We start from the raw sequence: 9,941 nt of genomic DNA, 5'->3' as shown, positions 1-9,941 counted from the left end.
AGGGGGAGTGAGGGGGAGGGGGAACGTTGGGGGGAGTGGTGGAGGTGTTGGGGATAGCAGTGAGGGAGGCGTCGTTGTGGGGGGAAGGGCAGTGGTGGATTAGCAGTGAGGAATGTGTAGTGGTGGGAGGAAGGGAAGCTGAGGAGTGGGGAAGGGAAGAGGGAAGAAATGGTTCTGCGAGAGAGTGGAAGTGGTGTCCAACACTGGGCTGTGTTCTTGTAATTGTGGGGTGGGAAGGTGGGAGCCCTCCTGCTCCAGGCTGCACAATCAGGTGAGTATATTTTAAACCCTTACCTTGCTGATTGCAAGCTGCAGCAGTTACCAATTGTAGACCAGGTTTTCATAGTGTTAACAGCCCCAGTATTTTCCTCCTCATATGCGGCCCTTTAAGGTTACTTGATGAAATTTGGGGGTTAAGTTTATAAAGAGGTAATTACTCTTTATTACCTACAGTGATTATGGACTGGATTAAACCTGCAGCAACACCAGGAACTGCTCCCAATTTCTCACTCCAGTGCCCCTGGACTCTGGTGCCCTCTGCTGTTATCAAGTTGTTAAGCACAATCTCAAAGCCCTGGAGAGATATCACCACTGGTGCCTCTGCAAGATCCTGCAAATTCAGTGGAGGACAGGCACTCCAATATCAGTGTCCTGTCTCAGGTCAATATCCCCAGTATCGACACACTGATCGTGGCTAGTCAGTTACACTAGGCAGGCCACATCGTCCACATGCCTGACACAAGACTCCCAAAACAAGTTTTCTACTCCAAGCCCTGTCACGCAAGAGGCTACCAGGAGGGCAAAGGGAACGTTACAAGGATGTCCTTAAAGCCTCCCTGAAAAAAAATGTGACATCTCCACTGATTCAGGGAATGTCTTGCCCGAGACCGCCAAAAATGGAGAAGAAACATCCGCGAAAGTGCCAGCCAGTTCGAACAACATCAACATGTCCAGGCAGCGACTAAGTATAGACAGCAGAAGGAACGTTTGGAAATACGAGCAACCCATTCACTTGCCTCACCCAACACCACCTCCCTCACCTGTGGCAGAGTATGCAGATCCAGAATTGGACTATTCAGTCACCTAAGGACCCAGAACCTTGCAGTGGAAGAGAGTCATCCTCATTCCTGAGGGAATGCCTAAGAAGGACAATCAGCAGGAGTCAGCCCCTCACTGGGAGCGACCACTTGATTCCTGAAGCAATGCCTATGAAAAATTCACAAAACTAATAAAATCCAGAATGCCACTTTATGTTTACACTGCACAAAAAAGAGGGCATTAAAAGGAGGTGCTAAATGGAGAACAGAGAGTAAATTTTCTCAGGAGTTTTCCCTGATCATCTGCTATAACTTTAGCAGCACATTGGCTGAAAGCCCAAAGAAAGGAAGCAAAGGCCATTTGCTTAATTTCTCTGGGTTTTAATTGAAGTAACAGTGGGAAATTGGGAGAAAGTTCAGGCTCAGTAGGTAGCATTTTTGCCTCTGCGTCTGTGGGTTCAAGTCCCACTCCAGAGGATTTGAGTACATAATCTAAGCTGACACTCCAGTGCAATAAGGGAGTGCCATCTACGGGAAACGACATTAAACTGAGATCCTGTAGCTCGATTTCAAAGAAGAGCAGCGAGTTCTCCTGGTGTTCTGGCCAATATTTATCCTTCAACCAACAGCACCAAAAACAGATGATATGGCCATTCTCTCAATCAGATCCCCATCACTTACAGTGGGCACATTTATATCTATGGAATTTTTCCACTATAAGTGATTGATTGTATAACAAGGTAGCATGAACAGTTGTGTGGCTACTGAGCAAAATTTGTATTTTACCACATTAAAGACTGTCATAGAGTGGACAGTTAACATTCACACTGCAGCATGTGCTAAAGATAGCTAAAGCCTTGATAAGGCTCAAAAATGAGAGCAAAATCCTGTGGATGCTGGCAATCTGAAATAAAAACAGAAAATGCTGGAAACACTCAGCAGATCTAGCAGCATCTGTAGAGGGAGAAACAGAGTTAGCGTTTCAGGTCGATGACCCTTCGTCTGAACTGAGAACACTTCAAGATATAACAGTTTTTAAGCCAGGCAGGGAAAGGAGGATTGTAGGAGCAGGGGAGGAAAGAACAAATAGGAAAGTCTATGACAAGGTGGGAAGCAGAAGAGATTAAATGACAGAAGGGGTGATGATACAAGGCAAAAGGAAATGGCAATGGGACAAGTGAAGAAGAGGAGGTGTGAGAAACAGAATCACCAGCAACAACTGCCATCCAAAAATAAAAACAAATGGGGGCAGTGGGTGTGATCTGAAATTGTTGATCTCAATAGTGAGTCCAGAAGGCTGTAAAGTGCCTAATCGAAAGATGAGGTTCTGTTCCTCAAGCTAACGTTGAGCTCCAACAGTATAAATGGTAATTCAGAAAGGCACAAATTAATCAAGGACAGTCAGCGTGAATTTGTTAAGAGAAGGACATGTTTGACTCACTTAATTGAATTTTTTGAGGAGGTAACAAGAGTGTCAATGAGTGTCGTGTGTTTGTTGTAGTCCATATGGATTTTAGCAAGGCTTTTGATAAGGACCCACATGGCTGACTGTTCAAAAAAGTAAAAGCCCATGGGATTCCAGGGAAAATAGCAAGTTGGATCCAAAATTGGTTCAGTGGCAGGAAGCAAAGGGTAATGGTTGATGAGTGTTTTTGTGACTGGTAGGCTGTATCCAGTGGGGTTCCACAGGGCTCAGTACTGGGTCTTTTGCCTTTTGTGGTATATATCAATGATTAAGAGGTTTGCAGCTGATACAAAAATTGGCATGCAGTTGATGGTGAAGAAGAAAGCTGTAGTCTGCAGGAACATATTAATAGACTGGTCAGGTTGACAGAAAAGTGGCAAATAGAATTCAATGCAGAAAAGTGTGAGCTAATGCATTTGGGGAGGGCAAGGGAATACACAGTAAATGGTAGGATACTGAGAAGTGTAGAGGAGCAGAGGAACCTTGGAGTGCGTGTCCACAGATCCCTGAAAGTAGCAGGACAGGTAGATAAGGTGGTTAAAAAGGCATGCGGGATAATTTCCATTATCAGCTGAGGCACTGAATATAAGAGCAGAACTGTATAAGATATTAGTTAGACTGCAGTTAGAGTACTGCATACAGTCCTGGTCACCACATTACAGGATGGATGTGATTACACTACAGAGGGTACAGAGGAGATTTATGAGGATGTTGCCAGGAATGGAGAATTTTAACTATGAGGAAAGATTGGATAGGCTAGGGTTGTTTTCTTTGAAAGAGAGTCTGGAAGAATATTTAATTGAGGTGTATAAAATTATGAATGGCCTAGATAGAATGGAAAGGAAAGATCTAATTCCTTTAGCAAAGAGGTCAATAACCAGGGGAATAGATTTAAAGTGACTGTTAGAAGGAATAGAGGGGAGTCAAGGAGAAATGTTTTCACCCAAGAGATGGTGGGAGTCTGGAACTCTCTCCCACGTCGCATTTAAAAAGTACTTGGATATGCACTTAAATTGCTTTAACCTACAGGGCTGTGGATCAAGAGCTGGAAAGTGGGATTAAGCTGGATAGCTCTTCCTTGGACAGCATGGACAAGACAGGCTGAATGGCCTCCTTCTGTGCTATACATTTCTGTGATTCTGTGACTATAACAGTGACTATATGTCAAAGGAACTTCATTGGCTGTAAAGTGCTTCAGGATGTCCTCAGTTTGTGACAGGTGCTATATAAATGCAAATTTGTTTGGTCATTCCCATGGAGACAGAGGGAAAATTAGGGAGAAAGCCAAAGCAGATCTCTCCCATGCATGAAGCAATGGCCAGCTGAAGACCAGTTAGGTTCAATTGCATCCTACATGATTGCTTGATCAATAAACCTCCTAGTGGTGGTTAGGGCTCTTTGCACTGCTTTCCAGGCTATTCTTCCAAGGACATTGTCAATGTTTAATGAACCATCCCACCATGGGCTGAATATATATCCTGTGAGGACCCTGCCCACAAGGTGGAAATCCCCCACCGTAAAGGAGTCAGTGATCTGTAGGCAGAAGGCATGGTTATTTTCACATTCCAATCCTCCTATAAAAACCTTGTCCTGTCTGTGAAAATGCATCACTGCGTAGGGAAGGTTTGATCTGCCTTAAGGTTTTTCAAGTGGGCTGACCAATACCACTATGGCAGAGTCATTATTTTATTTATTTAGAGATACAGCACTGAAACAGGCCCTTCGGCCCACCGAGTCTGTGCCGACCAACAACCACCCATTTATAGTAACCCTACAGTAATCCCATATTCCCTATCACCTCCCTACACTAGGGGCAATTTACCTATCACCTGCAAGTCTTTTGGCTTGTGGGAGGAAACCAGAGCACCTGGCGAAAACCCACACAGACACAGGGAGAACTTGCAAACTCCGCACAGGCAGTACCCAGAATCGAACCCAGGTCCCTGGAGCTGTGAGGCTGCGGTGCTAACCACTGCGCCACTGTGCCACCCATCATTACTGATGGGTCTCAGAGTATTACAAGAGCAGATGATGTAATGCTGCGACTCAGTACAATATTCTCATGTTGTCATCAAAAGGGTACCATTTAACCCTGGAGCTATATACACCTGAGATCCCACCTGATACACTAACTCATCCCTCACCCCCAGGGATACAAATTTATATCCGCCTGAATTAGTACCATTGGCATATTCTTGAGACACAATCATCGGGAACTTGATTGTTTATTCCACTCCCCCCCACTCCATTATAGGTCATGTAACGACCAGTTCTTGGCTTTCCTAGTGCAAATTAATAAGATCTAATTTTTTCACAGCCTGATGTATGCTTCGGGGGGGCCGTACCAAATCTTATATCTTCAATATCCGAAGTAACGTTATCTACCAAGTCCTGAGCCAAGAAGTCACAGACCCTTCCCTTTGAGTTCTCAAACAAGTGGAGGCAGATTAGTCCATCCTGCTCTGATGTTCACTCAGGTGTTGAACACCCTCGAAGTGCTCCCTCCTTTAGGTAGTTGTACATACTGTCCTGGTCTGTCATTGCTTCAGTGGTTTACCTGAAACAAAATAATTAGGTGATCTGCTGCTGGTCCTCCTGTTGGCAGAAACAGAATGTGAGTCATATAGTTTGACGTGAGACCATTGGGAGTGATGTCACCCCGAGTGGCATTCCTAGAAAGTAAAGTACCAATCCCATCATGTTAAGATTTTTCCTTTTACAATCTATCTGTACAGGATATACCTGTACCAAACTTCTGAGCTGACACACAGTGATGTTTTCATATTTAGTCCAATATTTACTGTAGTCCAAACAGAAACCACCGAGACCGTGTGTATGGTTTTATTGATTTCCTAGAATCTCTTTAAATTTCAGTTGGAATAACAACTCAAAATAATTTAATTTAATTCATCATCTTCAATTCATTGCAGATGTCTGATCAAATTCCTGAAGCTGTCAGCAATCCTGTTGCAATAAAATTTGAAAGTTGTATGTAGCTTTAATTGCGAGCAGAGAGGAAGATTTTCTGCTAGTCTGAAAGGGGGTGGAGCAAACGTTGTCAGAAGGACTAGTGATGCTGTTACCACCCCTTTTCTTATGAAAACAGAACAAACCACATGCTATAGAGTAGTCTAAACACATAGTTTTCAAACAAATGAGAAATTTCTATTTCAGAAGCTTTCCTTTGACATTGTTTCAAAATTCTAAGCTCTCTTTTTTAGATCCCTTTGTCAAATTCTCTTCTTTTTAACAATTTGAACTTAAACCACATGGACTGTTTCAGACCCAAACTATTTTCCAAGTTCCAGCTAGCAGTATTCAGGATTAAAAATTATCCTGCTCTCACATGTGCGAATTCATATCTGGATTAAAATTCCCATATGTTTATGAAAATAAAATTGGGTTGGGTTGTGATTCTTGGCCAGAAATCTCAACTTGAATCTTATAAATTAAACATTTAGTTTGTTTACACCTTCCTTTTGATCCAATTCATATTCCTCATTGTGAAATTCCTTTTTAAAAAAATGTGCTGACACCCCTTTTTGCACAACCTCCCTTTTAGGAAGAAAGCACATTAAAACTTACACACATGCAGTATTCACACAATTTCTGCAACACTCATTCAACCTAACAATTTAAGATTAAAGAAAGAAACAAAGGGGAAAAAAATGCATCAATGGTCTTGGTCCTTCATTTAAATCTGCCAAACTTCAAACAGCAGCCTCTCGCGAGCATGAGGGGAAGGAAAGGGTAGTCTTTCAGTTTTTCACCCACAGGAACAACTGAATTGACAGTGCTGAGTAGCATTACCTACTGTACCCCTAAAAGGAACCCTTCTTTCTTTTTCTTTGCCAAAACAAAGTGTGTGTTTTAACAGCTTTCGGGCATTTACAAGCCTTCAAGGCTGAAGCTTATCTTTTACAAAATTGTGCATTGCCTTTTCACAGTTTCAAAATCGACTTTTAAAATAGAAATAAAACACTACACTAGCATCTTTAATTTAAAATGTAATTCAGTTTTTATATCCCATTTCTGGGTGCACAATCTTAAATTGAAATGAACACGCACAGCAATCACATTCACACTTTCTTAATTCCAAACAACTTAGAAATATTGATTCCTGTAACGGGTTATGAATTCAAAGTACCAAAAATCTGCATTAAATTTTCAGTCCCAAGCCCAAGGAGCACAAACAGGTTCAACTAGTTCACACCCAAAATATGACTCAAGGTTCCCACAGAAATATACATGTGCAAGAACAGAACAGGTGACAGACTCATACTTTCAACATTAAAGCCAGACGACAAAGGGTTAACAACTGCTCGCTCTACAACACACAAGCTACACAGACAAGGACATAAAGTCTTGGAAGCTTCCAGCATTCGTACATACTCTAATAAAGACACAGTAACTTGTTTTTGCTCATTTTAAATTTCACTAAAACATCGTGTTTAAGTTGTCCCTCTTACCTCAGCTTGATACCTCTCATTTTCCTACTCCGGCTCTCGCCCTTCCAACACTTGTAACCTGTCTCTTTTCCTGAGTTAGCCGAGCTCATTCAGACTTTCCAGACTGACACATGGTAAGATAACACTTGCGTAATATAATTATTCCCTTTTGTCTGTTCTTTCCACCATTCTTTATGCTTATCCGGGGTCCTTGAGTGATCCCACCCTTCCTGATCACTTTATCCAAAGTCTTCTTGTTTTGGCTGCCATAAATTCAGTGAGTGACCCTACTGCAAGTCCTTATTTGGCATGGCTGATGTTTTACTGACCTCTCATTACCCTATGATTGTTCTTATTTCTTTTTTGAAGAAACGGACCTCTTGCTTCCATACGGCTGTTCGTTACTTCACCTGGTTTACCCTAAGAACAATATGACCTGCTTATTTACCCAAGGAACCGCGATCCTGGCGCTGCGCCATCTTTAGTTATTCCACCCGTAGACCCGTTCTTTGGTTCGAATCCTCAATTCAGCTTCCTGTCCTGAATGCTGACCTCCCTATCTAATGGGTGGTAAGTTAAATGTACTCACCCGCTCTCCGATGCCAACATTCGATAATATCGAATCGGAGACTGAGCTTCGACGATCCTGCCGACTATGCCAAACTGTTGTGGAGAAAATCTAACCACTCTCAAGTCCACAGGGTTAAAACAAACAAAGACTTTATTTTTTCAAGCATATGTAAGTGAAAAGCTTCTGGTTCACCCAACGATCTTCTTAGTGAAACAGAGTTTGCAGCACACATTTATAGAATACAATGACCATTACTCATTGTTCACATACCCTGACACATTCCAGGTCTACAACTTGATCAATGCACTGGATTGTATTTCCCCACAAACATCCTTCCATTATCTCCTCCCTAAACCTTGAAGCTGCTCGTGAAGCTTCCACTTCCCATAGTTTACTGCTACTGCATCTTGTCTCGGCTCCAGTCTTTCCCGTTATCTCTTTGATTAGTGAAGCAAGGACAGCAATGTTTACACAGACTGTGGAGGCAATTAAGTACAGATCTGTACAAACCCAGCATAATGGTCGAGTATCCTATCATCCAACAGCCCCTCACTACAGTGATTCTTCTAAACTTCTTAATACATTCTAATAATAATTCTATTAATGTTATCCTTCTGGTCTCACTTCAGTCCCTCCTTTTGGACCCTGGTCAGGCGCACAAACTGACCCAGGCGGAACATTCTCAAAACCCTCTACTCACCAGTTTCTCCAGGGGTCCTACTGAAGTTCAGTGGGCTTCAGATCTCCTAGTCTACAGTACCCTTACGGCTTCACCGAAGTCCAATTGACCTAGGCTGGGCCCGGAACCATCATCTCATTAGATAGCAAAATCCTCCTAAATGTTCCTGAGTTTAATATTCCCTGGGAGCGGGGCTTCAACTGTGGCAGATATCTGGGTGTACCCTTTGATGGCCAGCATCACCATCAGCCTTTGGTAGCAACAAATACAAAGACCAACTAACAGGACTGCAATGGACACATCAGCTGCAGCGATCCTTCCCACTTCCCACCTGTTATACCATCATCCTTCCTTTGGGTGAGGTCCCATTGTAAAATTCCATTATTTTGGTTACATGTTGCCAAATGGGTTATAGTTTCTCTCGCACTGGTTTGTTAGGAATGTTAATCTCCATAAACATGTAATTGTTGGTGACGCTTGTAGTATGCAAATTTTTTTGCTGCTTGTTGCAGTTTTAACCCCTTAACTACTGTTTCCACAATACATTACATTCATGTTCTGGCACATTGCTCGTTCTTATTTCTAGGGTGAAAGTGGGTGATACATTGTTTTTTAGCCCCTGTGAGGCATCTGGAATTTCTTCCTGCCCTTTGTTCTTGCGGAGTTCTGATTCGAAATTATTGGGTTTGATTTGTTTTGGATTTGAAACCTGATCGTCTGATTCTTCGTCGGTAGATCCACAATGACCTCATTTTTAGTTTTCTGGTGATTTTCACAACTGTAGTTCACTTTAGGGTATGTTACCTTCCCTTTTCCTTTGACCTCCGAGATAGGTGTTTCCCTAATCTGCCTATGTCCTCTGGGACACTATTGCTTGCAGGTTGTTGTCCAGCTTCCACTGTACTTCCCTGTGGCACGTCAACCACGTCACTCTTGGTATTCCTGTTTGGGAACTTTCCTCATCTCAATTTGAATCTTTAGAAAAATGTTTCAGCTAACCATAATTCTGGTGTTTTTCCTTCAACCTTTGTGGCTTTTATCTTAGCATCTTTAAATCTTCTTGGCTCTAACTGGGCCCTTTAAATTCTTCTGGCTCTATTGCCCCCCCATCCCATGGGATTTTTGGGACTTGCCCAGCCCTCTGCAGCTATACAGAGTTTCTCCAGTTTCCGTGGACTGTTCTGGACCCTCTGTGTACAATACTGTGCTGCCTGCCAAGTCATTGCCTAACAATAGGTCTACCCCCTGCATGGGTAAGCTCAGAAGAATCAGACTGTTTTTACCTTGGTGACCAATTTACTCTGTAGGTAAATTTTAACTAAGGGAAACATCAAGCATTTGCCAGTTAGCCCTTTTACTAATACCGTGGTATTTGTTCTGCTTTCCGGTGGCATTTCTGTCAGTTTGGCGCCAGTAGGATTTAAAAATAATCGGTACACCTGAGGCTGGTTATCTCCTTTATCTGGTGCCTGGGACATTGAAGGAATCATTTTTCCTTTGTGTAAAAAGTTCTGGTATGTGCTCTGCTCTTGAGTGAAATCAGAACACAGGCTTATCACTTTCAAAGCCACAGACACAGTCTTAATTGCACCGCCTTCTGCTGTTTTTTTGGCATACCAACAATTCGCTTGGACATGCCCAGATTTGCTACACTGGAAACACGTCGGGCTGATCCGTCCTGGTTTATGACCTGGGTTCCTTCTTTTAAAAGTTGGAGACTGGTCAGGTTTTCTTTCCCTAC

Source organism: Heterodontus francisci, chromosome 30 (genome assembly GCF_036365525.1).
Source record: "Heterodontus francisci isolate sHetFra1 chromosome 30, sHetFra1.hap1, whole genome shotgun sequence".
Taxonomy (NCBI): domain Eukaryota; kingdom Metazoa; phylum Chordata; class Chondrichthyes; order Heterodontiformes; family Heterodontidae; genus Heterodontus; species Heterodontus francisci.
Note: the sequence above shows the minus strand (reverse complement) of the source record.